This window comes from Macrobrachium nipponense, chromosome 10 (genome assembly GCF_015104395.2).
Source record: "Macrobrachium nipponense isolate FS-2020 chromosome 10, ASM1510439v2, whole genome shotgun sequence".
Classification (NCBI taxonomy): domain Eukaryota; kingdom Metazoa; phylum Arthropoda; class Malacostraca; order Decapoda; family Palaemonidae; genus Macrobrachium; species Macrobrachium nipponense.
In genome coordinates, this window is record NC_087204.1 from 25,404,246 (window position 1) to 25,418,841 (window position 14,596).

Consider the following 14,596-nt stretch of genomic DNA (forward strand, 5'->3'; position numbering starts at 1 on the left):
CCTGCCTGCCTGGAAAACCGCATCCAGGGGGCCACACCACTTTGCGGTCGAAGAACTATACAACTTAAATTTGGAACATGGAATGTACGAGCACTACTAGATGAAAATGAAAACAGACCCGAACGCAGAACTGCCTTTGTTGCTAGGGAGCTCCATAGACTTAATTTAGATATAGTGGCACTTTCTGAGACTCGTATCGCCGGTGAGGGACATCTGTGTGAAGAAGGTGGTGGCTACACATTCTTCTGGAAGGGACAGGAACCTGGAACACCAAGACAGCATGGTGTAGGTTTTGCTGTAAAAAAATTGCATGCTTTTCAGTTTAACAGAGTACCCAAGTGGCATAAATGAACGCCTAATGACACTCATTTAAATACTTGAGGGAAATAAACGTGCCACAGTGATCAGTGCTTACGCTCCAACCCTTCTTGCAGAGGATCAAACAAAAGAATTATTTTATGCCACTTTAGACACAGCTCTCACAGCTATCCCAAATGAAGACAAAGTAATCCTTTGAGGTGACTTTAATGCCAGAGTAGGACGAGACAGTGACATCTGGAGAGGTACCATTGGAAAAGAGGGTGTTGGCAAAATTAATGCAAATGGAACACTCCTACTCTCGAAGTGTGTAGAACATGATCTGGTTGTAACTAATACTCTTTTTAGGCAGAAAAATAAATTTAAAACCACATGGCAACATCCAAGATCTAAACATTGGCATCTCTTAGATTACATTATAGTAAGATCTCGTGATCGAAAGGATGTATTACTTACAAGATCAGTGACAGGATCCGAAGACTGCTGGACTGACCACCGCCTGGTATACTCTTGTATTAGGATGAAGATATTGACTAAAAAGAGAAATGCGCATGCACTAAAGCGACTGAAGTTTAACGGTGATTCACTTAAGAACGACTCGAATAAGCTTGAACTTCAGCGGTGTCTCGCTAATAAACTAGAACAGGAATATCCACCCAATATTGTTGATCACTGGAGTAAATTTAAGGATTCCGTAATCAGCGCATGTAAAGAATCAGTTGGTCTGAAGAAATACGAACATCAAGATTGGTTTGATCAGAATGATGCAGCTATTCAAGATCTTATTCAAAAGGCCAGAAAATATCTGTTTGAACATCTGAATGATGCAAAGTCTGAAACAAATAAGAAAATACACCGCATGGCAAAAGCTCAGATACAAAAGGCCACAAGGGAAATGAAAAATAAGTGGTTGGCAGACAAAGCAAATAAGCTCCAATCCTTTTTTGACAGAAATGACATGAGAAGCCTTTTCAGTGGAATGAAAACTATATTTGGGCCAAGTTCCCAAGGGCTAGCACACCCTTACGTAGTCAAGATGGCACTCAATTCCAAATTAAAAACAATAATGAAATCCTGTGTCCGTTGGAAAGAACATTTTTTGAAGACTACTTAATAGAGACCCTGTGATAGACGAGGATGTAGTAAAACAACTCCCTCGTCTCCCACTGGATATGACACTTGCAGTGGTACCAACTCTAGAGGAAGTGGAGTTGGCTATCTTCTCTATGAAGAACAACAAAGCTGCAGGACCCGACAACATTCCTGCCGAAATATATAAATATGGAGGACCAACCTTACATTGTCAACTTCACCAACTAATTGAAAAAATCTGGATGCATGAGGAAATTCCAAATGACCTCATAGATGGAATTATCAACACAATGTATAAGAAAAAAGGGGACCAATCAGTTTGTGGAAATTACAGAGGAATTACCCTCCTGTCAGTAGCTGGAAAGGTCTTAGCAAGAATTCTTACAACAAGACTAACACCTATAGCTGAGAAGATCCTACCCGAGTCTCAGTGTGGTTTCAGACCTGCTCGTGGTACAACTGACATGGTTTTCTCGGCGAGGCAGTTGCAAGAAAAATGTCGAGAACAACAAAAACCCCTTTACATGGGATTCATTGACCTAACTAAAGCTTTTGACAGTGTCAAGCGTGAGCTGCTCTGGGAGATACTATCTAGATATGGATGCCCACCAAAATTCATAAAGATCCTGAGGCTACTACATGATGATGTGTCGGTGACGTAATGGCTAATGGTAGCCTTACTGAACCTTTCAAAGTTAAGTCAGGCGTAAAACAGGGTTTTTGTTTTCGTCTGCTCCTACCTTGTTTTCCATATTTATAACTGTTGTTTTGCACCTCATTCAAGATGAATTGCCTCCAGGTATCTCCATCAATTACAGAACAGACGGAGGAATATTCAATCTCAACCGGCTTAAGGCAAGAACTAAAGTCAATGTTACTGCTATTGTTGAGCTTCAGTATGCAGACGACAACGCTGTCTGTGCTCAAACTGAAAATGATCTGCAAATTATACTGAATGCATTTACAAATGCTTACTCTCGTCTTGGACTTTCCATCAACATCAGAAAAACCCAAGTTTTATATCAGCCACCCCAAACTGAAGCCAAAAGAGTTGCACCTACTATAGAAATTAATGGAGAAGCTCTAGAAACTGTAGACCGCTTCCCATACCTGGGCAGTCATCTATCTTCAAATGCCAATATAGATGATGAAGTGCAATATCGTCTAAGATGTGCTAACTCAGCTTTTGGAAAACTACGCAAGAAAATTTTTGATGATCATGACGTGCGTGTTAGCACCAAAATTAAAAAGGTATATCAGGCAATAGTCCTACCTACCCTTCTTTAATGGTTCGGAAACTGTACAACTTACCGACGCCATGTTAAAGCCCTTGAGAAATTTCCATCAGCGGTCCTTGCGAAACATCTTGAGAATAACTTGGGAAGACCGCCGCACTAATGTAAGTGTTCTTGAAGAGGCTGACTGCCTCAGTATTGAGGCCATTATAATAAAAAGCCAGTTGAGATGGGCTGGGCATGTTGTCAGAATGGCAGACAGCCGCCTTCCTAAGCAGCTCTTTTACTCAGAGCTAAGTGACGGGACTCGAAATGTTGGCAAACCAAGGAAGAGATTCAAAGACAGCTTAAAAGACAACTTAAAACTATGTAACATTAACTATAAAACATGGGAGACCGATGCAGTGGAGCGATCTGCTTGGAGAGTTAAAGTGAAAGATGGAATTAAAAATTATGAAGAGAACAGAAAGCAGCATCTGGAGAGCCGTAGAGCTGCAAGACAAGCTCGTCAGGTCCATCCACAGCCTCCACTCCCACCTAACAACACATGCCCCAATTGTGACAGAGTATGTGGCTCGAGAATTGGTCTCATTAGCCACATAAGAACCCATCAATAACCACATCCCAGTGCATTCATACTCGAATCGAGTGATAGCCATGATGATGATGATGATATATATGTATATATATATAAGATTTTTATCCACACCAGTGATCTTGATATTGTCCTAGAAACAGCACTCTCTCTCTCTCTCTCTCTCTCTCTCTCGCCCAGTTCCTGAGATGACAAAGCCACCCGTGCTGATCTTTCCTCCACTCGTATCTGATTTCAAAGTCATTTTACGCAGCCAGGATCAAAAGAGCCGTCCTCATTCATCTCGAGGAGAGAGAGAGAGAAAAAAAAAATAGTGATTGTGCTTAATCAATGTTTCTCCGTCCGTCCGCACTTTTTCTCTCCTGTCTCACATCTATAAAACAAAACAACTACAGAGGCTAGAGGGCTGCAATTTGGTATGTTGATCATCCACCCTCCAATCATCAATAATAACAAATTGTAGCCCTGTAGCCACAGTGGTTTTGATGTTATTTAAGGTCAAAGTTAGCCATGATCGTGCGTCAATCCACAGTTTTTCTGTCCGCCTTCAGGTCTTAAAAACTACCATATGTCAGCCCTCTACCTTCATTAGTTTTTGTTTTTATTTAAGGTCAAAGTTAGCCGTGGACTGTGCATCTGGCAGCGCTTTCCGGAGGCGTGGGACGCACCCTCACTCTATCGCATCTGGGAAGCAACTGAAGCGCTACCGGGCTTAGCTGATGGTTTTATACATTATACGTTGTACAAAAAATTCGATTCCTCAGAGGAAACTTTTTTTAATTGCTTAATGAAGGGACAGATGTTAGTTTTAACTTGTTTTTGACGTTTAGATTAAATTTCGACTTTCTCATTATTGTGAGCCTCGCTGAAGGAAAGGAAGGTCAAATGAATATTTGATTTCTTTTTAATCTTTTGAATTGTTGCAACAATAAAGATGCAATTTTGGAAGCTTGCCCCTTCTCCATATTGCTTTCTTTGCCGAGTGAAGACAAGAGATGAAAGAGAAATATTAATAAAAATCTAATTCCGATTTTCGTAGACTTGTCTTCGTGTCACAGAGAGAATGAAAGTTGGTTTTTATGATGTGTGTGTGTGTGTGTGTGTGTGTAACCTTTTTCATTTTGTTTGGCTCACGGCGGAGGGCAATTTGTCGAAATATATTTAGGTCATTATTTGACGCCGTTCCTAAGGGGTATGTCAACCTGTTGCCCTTTTGATGAAGGAAACCGAAGATAAAGGTATCGAAAATAACAGAGTTTGGACTGACTCTTAAAAAAAACTTCGTTTACTTATCATTACTTTTAATATAATCAGCTTCATTATCATTACTTTTAATATAATCAGCTTCATTATCATTACTTTTAATATTATAATAAGCTCTATTAGTCTTTCTCATTGTTCGAGAAGTTACACCTTTTAATTCTCAACAGAATTCTCTTCATCGAACAGCCTGTGTTTTCCTTAGTGCTGGTAGACTTTTATATATTCATTATTCATTCTCTTACATGTCTTATTTATTTCTCGAAATGTCACTTCGACATCCTGTTTCATGTATAAGCAGGGTCGGTCGTGAAATATTGAGTTGACTATACTCTGTTTTTTTCCATCTGTCCATTCGCCTGTGGTGTTTGCATATGGTAACACTGCGTCCCGGGCTTTAAATAGTTACGGTATGTTTAAGTTTTAGGTAAATAAAAGGATATTGGGTGTAGATTTGCAACTGAAAAGTGTTTTAATACTGTATGTGAATTACACCGTTAACATTCGAAATAGGATATTATTATAATCGTTGAATGTAAGCTGAATGTAACTATCTAAAGCCCGGGACGCAGTGTTACCATACAAAAACACCACAGGCGGATGGACAAATGGAAAAAAACCGAGTATAGTTCTCTTGACCCAATTCAACATTTAATCCTCAGCACGATCTCTGGTGTATAAATGTTGCTTTTTAAAATCCGGCTCGTTGATCTTGGATGTTTCAATTTCAGTTTTCTGTTTTGTCCTATATTCGTTTCGGATAACTTTTCCGGTTATTGTCTGGGATCACTGATATTCAACTGTTTCTCTGCCTCGCATTTCCAAAATCACTTTGGAGTAATTCCAAGGTAACTGACATTTATTTCTTTTTGTTAGGTTTTGTCTTTCACTGTCGTCCATAATTCCCCGTATTGTTTAAAAGCTCAACATAGAGTGGATTTTTTATTAGTTTTCTGTAAATGAAAACTATCGAGATGACTGTCTGTCTGCCCGCACTTTTCTGTCCGCCCTCAGATCTTGAAAACTACTGAGGGTAGAGGGCTGCAAAATGGTATGTTGATCATCCACCCTCCAATCATCAAACATTCCAAATTGCAGTTCACTAGCCCTAGTAGTTTTTTTTTATTTCATATACTTTAAGTTTAAGGTTAGCCATGATTGAGCATCTGGCAACGCTATGGGACAGGCCACCACCGGGCCGTGACCTATAGCTTCATGGGCCACGGCTTATACAAAATTAAACACTGAACAGAAAACATATATATATATATATATATATATGTGTGTGTGTGTGTGTGTGTGTGTGTATGTATAATGTATATGTTATATATACCTATGTAAAGTAAATAAATAAATATATATATATATTATATATATATATATATATATATATATATATATATTCATATATAATATATGTGTGTGTGTGTGTGTGTGTGTGTTTGTGTGTGTGTGTGTGTGTGTGTGGGGTGTGTATAGATTTAGTGTATGTATAAAATCTTTACCATCGGCGTTTTGCCAATCTTTGTGACCTTATTTCTTCGGCAGACTTGCTCCCTGACATCGAGAAATATTAGCTAATCCTTCTCATTCTTTCTCCTGCAGGTATGTTGATCCTGACAACGCGCCCGGTAAGTCCTTCTTCTGCCGAGACTTTGCAATCACGTCATCATCAGAGCTGCTGAGTCATGGTGGTTGTTTGTCTCTGTGGAGAGTGAGGTTGGAAGGGTAGAGAAGTTGTTTTTTTTTCATTGTTCAGTAATTCATATTTACCATCCCATCCCATCCCAAGAACATCAAACGGACCTGTCGAATAGCGACAGGTATTTCGCATTTATTATATGATCTCTCTCTCTCTCTCTCTCTCTCTCTCTCTCTCTCTCTCTCGAGCGTCAATTATATGTTACGAAATATCCCTCTCTCTCTCTCTCTCTCGTCACTTTTGTTATATGAAACATTTTCCTCTCTCTCTGGTCACTTACAATATGAAACATTATCTCTCTCTCCCTCTCGAGCGTCAGTTTTATAATATGAAACTCCTCTCTCTCTCTCTCTCCTCTCTCTCTCTCTCTCTCTCTCTCTCTCTCTCTCTCTCTCTCCTCTCTCTCAAAAGTGTAGGTGGGAGGAGACAGCCGAGAAGGTCAGAGCCGGTCCATCGCGACAATACAGCTGGCTTTCCGGGTATTGACTTAACGCCAAAAAAATTGACGGGGAGTTGGTCGGGTTTTGGGGGGGAGGGGGGGGCGGGGGGCGAACAATTCCGTGGTGCTCTGTCAAGCGTGAAACGGCAACACCGGGAGTCGAGAATTTCGTCGAATTTTCAGCTCTCTCTCTCTCTCTCTCTCTCTCTCTCTCTCTCTCTCTCTTTCTTTTGTAGGGGAAAATAGGCTGGGCGGGGGGGGGAAGGGTAATGAAAAGGAAAATTCCGGGTATTATTCACGGCTGTGTTGAGATGATCTCTTGTTAAGATGACGTAGAATAAACAGTGGAAAAAATTCCCATTATTATTATTATTATTATTATTATTAGATTATTATTATTATTATTATTATTATTATTAATTATTATTATACCTTTCTCTTATTGGCCAGAATTTTTACCTACAAAAACGTATTGGTAGCCTCTGAGAAAGTTATCGACAGTCGAGATTTATAATAAGACCCTATGGTGGCTGAAAGAAATTTTTTGTACTGTTGTCATTTTTATCTAAATAAGAAAGACCGGAAAAATCACAATTTTTACTATTATCATTTATTTAGTTATTATTGCGATTGTAATAATTATTATGATATGAACACGAATACTACTGCAATCTTAATCTGTGGCATAAAAGATAAGTCATTTGGGTTTTCTGTATAGCGTATAATTGCTGCATGAAACTTTCAGCCACGGCCCATGCAACTCTCAGGCGGCTCCCATGAAACTGTTAGTCATGGCCCGGTGGTTGCTTGTGTTGTTAGCACTAATAGCGGTGCCATACGTACGTTCATGGCTAAATTTAAGCGTAAATGGAATAAAAACTACTGAGGCTAGAAGGCTACAATTTTTTTTTTTTTTTTTTTTTTTTTTTTTTTTTTTTGAGGATTATTGGAGGGTGGACTGTCAACATACCAATTTGTAGCCCTCTAGACTCAGTAGTCTTTTAAGATCTGAGGGCGGACGGAAAAAAAAAGTGCGGACAGGAAAAAATGAGGGCAGGAATAATTGCGGACAGGAAAAAGAGAGAACAAGAAAAAGCACAGACAGGAAAAAGTAAGGAAAATTGAGGACAGGAAAAAGTGCGGACGTGAAAAAGTGAGAACGGGAAAAAGTGCGGACAGGACAAAGTGCGGACAGGAAAAAGTGCGGACAGAAAAAAAGTTGCGGACAGAAAAAGTGCGGAAGTGAAAAAGTGAGAACAGGAATAAGTGCGGACAGGAGTAAGTGCGGACAGGAAAAAAATTGCGGACGTGAAAAAGTGAGAAAACAAAAAAAGTGCGGACAGAAAAAAGTGCCAACAGGAGAAAGTGCGAACAGAAAAGAGCGCGGGCAGGAAAAAGTGTGGACGCGGAAAAGCTTGGACATTAAAAATTGCGGATGAACAGACAAACCCGCACAATAGTTTCGCAGAAAACCAAAGTCGGATTATCGTCACACGCGAGTTTGAAGTGCCCTGTATTAAGACGATCTTACGAATAGAACTGTACAAATAAATGTGATCACGTATCCGGGGATTATCTTGCATTATGTTGATCTTTAGGAGAACAGTGAATTTACTCGATCAATAGTGACGTATAATAAATTAACGCTGATTCCATTGTTAAGTAGGTTGAATGTTGGCCTTTCCTTCCTGATAATGAATTTAAACTAAATTATTATTTATGTGGTTTTAAATGATTAAGATTTTATTTTGCTAAAGAAACATATGCATGTGCTTAGTTTGAATTCCAATAAAGTGTCAGTGTTTCATATAATTATATATTATATAAGATAATATATAATCCATAAATGTGGGGTGTGTTCCTTGTGGTGTGTGTGTGTGTGTGGGATTTATTTATAACACGTATATATATATATATATATATATAGTCGAGCTCCAAAATGTTACCTTTACAACTAATTCGCTCTACCTAGGGAATAATATATTTTCATATAGATATATTAATAATATAGATATAATATAATTGACATACATGACATTACATATATATGTAAGTATGTGTGTATTTATACACGTATATATATATATATATATATATATATAATATATTATATATATATATATATATATATATATATACAGGGTGTCCATAAAGTCCCAGTACCATTACAAGTATTTATTGCTTGCAATGGTACTGGACTTTATGGACACCGTGTATATAATATACACACATATATGCATATATATATATATACACAAAAGAAATTCTTCGTTTGTCTTTCGTGTGTTTTTAATTAAGATTACATTATTGATCATGTTCATAATAATGATTATATTCGCAGTAATGACCGCGACAACTGTCATTGCGACAATGATAAAGTGATTTTACCGTTCTGCTATATAAAGATGCAATGGCACAAACAGTTCAATCACAGAGTTTTATCAGCTGCCCGGATTTCGGTAATCCTCTTAGAAAGAAAGCGGGGCGGGTTTTTTAGGTCGAAATCCCAACCAGTACGAGAAGGGTATTATTTTATTATTATTATTATTATTTCTTATTTATTATTATTATATTATTATTATTATCATTATTATTATTATTTATAGCAGTAATATTAATAATAATAAGATAATAAAATAATAATAATAATAATAATAATAAAATAATAATAGTAATAATAATAATAAAAATAATAAAGAAAGTATTACTTCATTGAATGTCGCAATACCATGGGACACCAGTTCAAGAGAAAGAAAGGGAAAAAATGGATAAGTATCAAAACCTGAAAATAGAAATAAGAACGATAATGGGATATGCCAGTGGTAATTGTACCCATAATCATAGGAACACTAGGCAACGATCCCAAGATCCCTGGAATGGAAATCTGGAAAAACTAGAGGTTGAAGTAGCTCCAGGACTCATGCAGAAGAGTGTGATACTAGAAACGGCGCACATGGTAAGAAAAGTGATGGACTCCTAAGGAGGTATGATGCAACCCGGAACCCCACACTATATACACCCAGTCGAATTAGAGGACTGTGATAGAGCGAAACAAAAAAAAAAAATAATAATAGTGATTGTACTTATTATTATTATTAGTTATTATTATTATTATTATTATTATTATTTTATTCATTATTATTATTATTATTTAAGTCCTAGTTCGTTTTTTTGAAAATTTCTTGAAAAATAACCTTATTAGCTGCGTCGTTTACGATTCAGTTAAAAATTATATTACCAAAATAATAATTATTTCTATGAAAAATTAACAAGGCAGTTAGCTATGGGAAATACAAAAGGCGAAACCGACTTAAACGTTGCAGTTATGAAAATGAAAATTCTATAGATAAAATTTATCAAAAAAAATCTGTATACTTTATATTTTCTATCTTAGGTGTATATTCAGCGTAGCGACTGAACCATCCTATATATGGAAATGAAGGCACTGGTTGACTGGATTATTCCTCTGGCGTCAGTCACTATAGCGGTTTATGTTTTTAGTGGGTCGTCCTCAGCTACCGAGGAGCATTTTTTAGTGTTTATTGAATTCTGGTAAGATGTAAATAATAAAACTGAAGATAAAAAAAATTTTTTTTTTTTCAAAATTAACACAAGATCGGTCGTGAGAAATAGTTTATTCATACAAACATTCAAGTCTCTCTCTCTCTCTCTCTCTCTCTCTCTCTCTCTCTCTCTCTCTCTCTCTCTCTCTCTCTCTTCACCTCAGGGAATGCCAAAGATCTCCATTTTCAAAAGACATCACAAATTGTATTTTGAATAAGAATGTCCATAAATTCTCAGCTACCTTATCACTCTCTCTCTCTCTCTCTCTCTCTCTCTCTCTCTCTCTCTCTCTCTCTCTCTCTCTCTCTCTCTTTTCTCCTCAGGGAATGCCACAGATCTCCATTTTCAAAAGACATCACAAATTGTATTTTGAATAAGAATGTCCGTAAAGACTCAGCTACCTTATCTCTCTCTCTCTCTCTCTCTCTCTCTCTCTCTCTCTCTCTCTCTCTCTCTCTCTCTCTCCACTTGCAGGAATTGCCACAGATCTCCTTCACGTTCAAAAGACACCACAAATTGTATTCGTGAATTGAATGTCCGTAAGGTCTCGGCTACCCTCTCTCTCTCTCTCTCTCTCTCTCTCTCTCTCTCTCTCTCTCTCTCTCCGAGGGACATTTAGGGAAGGACGTCCCACGGGGGACGTTTTCGTTTAAACGTTTCATGGGGAGATCCTCATGATTGCTTTCTCATCTTCAAATGCAATCTCTGGAGTTGTCACTTTGTTTATTAGACCTCTTCTTCTTCTTCTTCTTTTCTTCTTCTTCTTCTTCTTCTTCTTTCATGGCGTTGTAGGTTAAGGGAAATGGCTTAGTCTGTTATATATATATATAGATATATATATATATATATATATATATATATATATATATATATATATATATATACACACATATACATAGACATATACATTCACAAATATATATGGCTTTATATAATATATATGGTAGGTGTGTGTGTGTGTGTGTATGTGGGCGGGTGTGGCTCTCTGTATATGTACGTATGTATAGAATATCAGAAAATACATGTGTATTCCATTTATATTATATCGCGCGCCTAAATGTCCAAAAGATGTATAGTACACAATGACACGAAGTATTTATTTCTATTCAAGTGGACATTGCAATCTCTGATAGCAGTAATGCATGTATATATATACACATATATGTGTATATATGTATATTATATGGTAGCTAAGAGTATGCATGTGCGTATATGCATTATATGTGTATATTTCATATGTAATACAGCCATGGGGCGTGCATGTTTGAGCCGACGTGAGCGAGCCTCCAGCCTATTAATCGTTCCGTGACCTGAGGCCGTGGAAGTGTTCTGCTACCGTTTACCTATGGCGGCTGGCCTCGGAGGAAATGAGCGTGTAGCCAGATGAACTTGCAAACATTCTGGACTCTTTTTCCCTGGATATATTCTCGCGTTTATTTTTAAGAGTAATATGTGGTCGTAGAAGAGTGAAAATGGGTTCTGGTAAAGTGTCAGATACAATTTCTTTTAAAACAATTTCTTCTTTTTTATGATGCTGTACATAGTACATAAGACGACTTTCACAACGAATAGAGAACATTTATTTTAAAGCAATTTCGTCTTTTTATGAAGATATGTTTAAGATGACTTTCACTACAGATAGAGACCATTTCTTTTAAAGCAATTTTCGTCTTTTTGTGAAGCTATGATTAGACGACTTTCACTACAAATAGAGACCATTTGTTTTAAAGCAATTGCATCTTTTTATGAAGCTATGCATAAGACGACTTTCCCTACAAATAGTCCATTTCTTTTAAAGCAATTTCGTCTTTTTGTGAAGGTATGCTTAAGACGACATCCACCAGAAACGTGAAATGTACTCTGCCACAGTGAACAGCCCGATTTATTTGTGCAAACTTTTTTGTCAACATGCTTTCCATTGAACGGTCTTTCAGTATTTTCCATCTCGGATACTGTGACTATTATAGATACATGATACTTGAGTGTTTTCATATCTTTGGATACTCACGATAACAGAAAACTCTGTATCAACTGCCCTTTGGTTTCAGCGGTAGTCCAACTGTTCGCATATTGCAGACAAATGAAATGCGCAGGTCTGCTGAATTTATTATATCTAGCTGTGTGGTTTAGAGCGCTTCACTGTGCGTCCTGAATTCTTGGTTCCATGGTTCGCGTCCATGAGCCGACGAATTTCTTATCGACTAAAAAAATTCCCCTTCGGTTAACATTATATGGAAATATATTAATCCCGAGGTAGAGTGAATTAGGTATTGACGGACATTTCTAGCTATATATATATATAATATGTTTTTTTTCTTTTGTTTAACTTAGTGAAATTTTGGTTTAAATAATAAGCGATAAACACCAAACCGTCGCGACTTACGGCGCTTATTCGCGCCTGGCCAATTACGAAACGTGTTTTTAATTCTACTGACCATTAAGGTAATCCGAGATGCGTTACTATGACCAAGAGATAAAATGTCAAATGGAAGTCGGCGCTCAATTAAAGTATTTTATTTCTTTTAATATTTTATTTCTTTACAGAGCAGTGGAATGCATGCATTTGCATAACACGTATGAGATGCGGTTGCATTTAATGCAACGAAAAATAAATAAATTCCTTGAAATCGTTTGAGTTTTACGAACTTTTAATACATTACATTACCTAATTCATGATAATATTAATAAGAATCAGTGATTGTTGTATTGATATTTATATTGATTGGGGAGTTATTTCAAGTTTCAGAACGTTTATAATTCCCTACCAAAAACCCTGTGACCCCTCCTCTCTCTCTCTCTCTCTCTCTCTCTCTCTCTCTCTCTCTCTCTCTCTCTCTCTCTTGTTTCATTCCCTTTCAATAGGTGATTTTCATTCATTTTTATTTTTATCTCTTATTACAGCTAATAGGATTTTAAATTTCCATGCATTAAAAGTATAAAAAACTTTACATTCTAAAACGATCTCTCTCTCTCTCTCTCTCTCTCTCTCTCTCTCTCTCTCTCTCTCTCTCTCTTCATCTCGTTTCATCTCTAGAGCCAGCCCCTGTCATTAAACATTTCCTTAAGTTATTTCAAGTGTTAGAACATCTATATTTCCCTTACAAAAAGACCCCTCCCCCCTCCTTCTCTCTCTCTCTCTCTCTCTCTCTCTCTCTCTCCTCTCTCTCTCTCTCAGTCATTAAGCATTCTCTTAAGTTATTTCAAGTTTTAGAAAATTTATATTTCCCTAACAAAAAGACCTCTCTCTCTCTCTCTCTCTCTCTCTCTCTCTCTCTCTCTCTCTCTCTCTCTCTCTCTCTCTCTTCATTGCAAGCAGCGAGCATTAATAATCACAGAGCTATTTATTCCCACGACCGGTTTCGTATTTCCCTCAGATCACACCTCATGAATATTTCTTGAGTCGGTGACGTAGCCAGTCGCCTCTCGTCCAACCAGGCGCCATTTTCGGCAACTCGGGAATTGCCAGGTCTAAATAAGCGCTCATTGTCCAGGCGGCCTGAGGAAGGACAGGTAACTTCCGGTGAAGAGACGAAAATTGAATGGCCCGTGCAAAGATATTTACACCCGGTACCACGCTCCGAGAGGCTCTCTCTCGCCTTGCGCCAGAGGACGTTGAGGGCTGGGCGTTTCCTGTTTTCGCCCTTAAGGGTTGTTTTCCGCTCTCCGTCATGTATTCAGCGTGGCATTACAGTTGGTTGCAAAGTTGCGTTCAACTTGATAGGGGGGGTGTTGCTCTGAATTGCAGATATTTAACGTCATGGTTCGTTATTATTATTATTATTGTTTTTTTTTTTTTTTTTTTTTTGCACTATCACAGTCCTCCAATTCGACTGGGTGGTATTTAAGGTGTGGGGTTCCGGGTTGCATCCTGCCTCCTTAGGAGTCCATCACTTTTCTTACTATGTGCGCCGTTTCTAGGATCACACTCTTCTGCATGAGTCCTGGAGCTACTTCAGCCTCTAGTTTTTCCAAATTCCTTTTCAGGGATCTTGGGATCGTGTCTAGTGTTCCTATGCTTATGGGTACAATTTCCACTGGCATATCCCATATCCTTCTTATTTCTATTTTCAGGTCTTGATACTTATCCATTTTTTCCCTTTCTTTCTCTTGAACTCTTGTGTACCATGGTATTGCGACATTAATGAGTGATACTTTCTTCTTGATTTTGTCAATCAACGTCACGTCTGGTCTATTTGCACGTATCACCCTATCTGTACTGATACCATAGTCCCAGAGGATCTTTGCCTGATCGTTTTCTATCACTCCTCCAGGTTGGTGTTCGTACCTCTTATTACTGCAAGGTAGCTAGTGTTTCTTGCACAGGCTCCAGTGGAGGGCTTTTGCCACTGAATCATGCCTCTTTTTGTACTGGTTCTGTGCAAGTGCCGGAC

The 14,596-nt window shown here is 37.9% G+C and overlaps 1 protein-coding gene across 1 annotated transcript in view; it reads left to right on the forward strand.

Moving 5' to 3' along the window:
* The window catches only part of LOC135223490 (uncharacterized), an 804,746-nt gene that overhangs the window by 559,240 nt on the left and 230,910 nt on the right, over positions 1 to 14,596 (forward strand).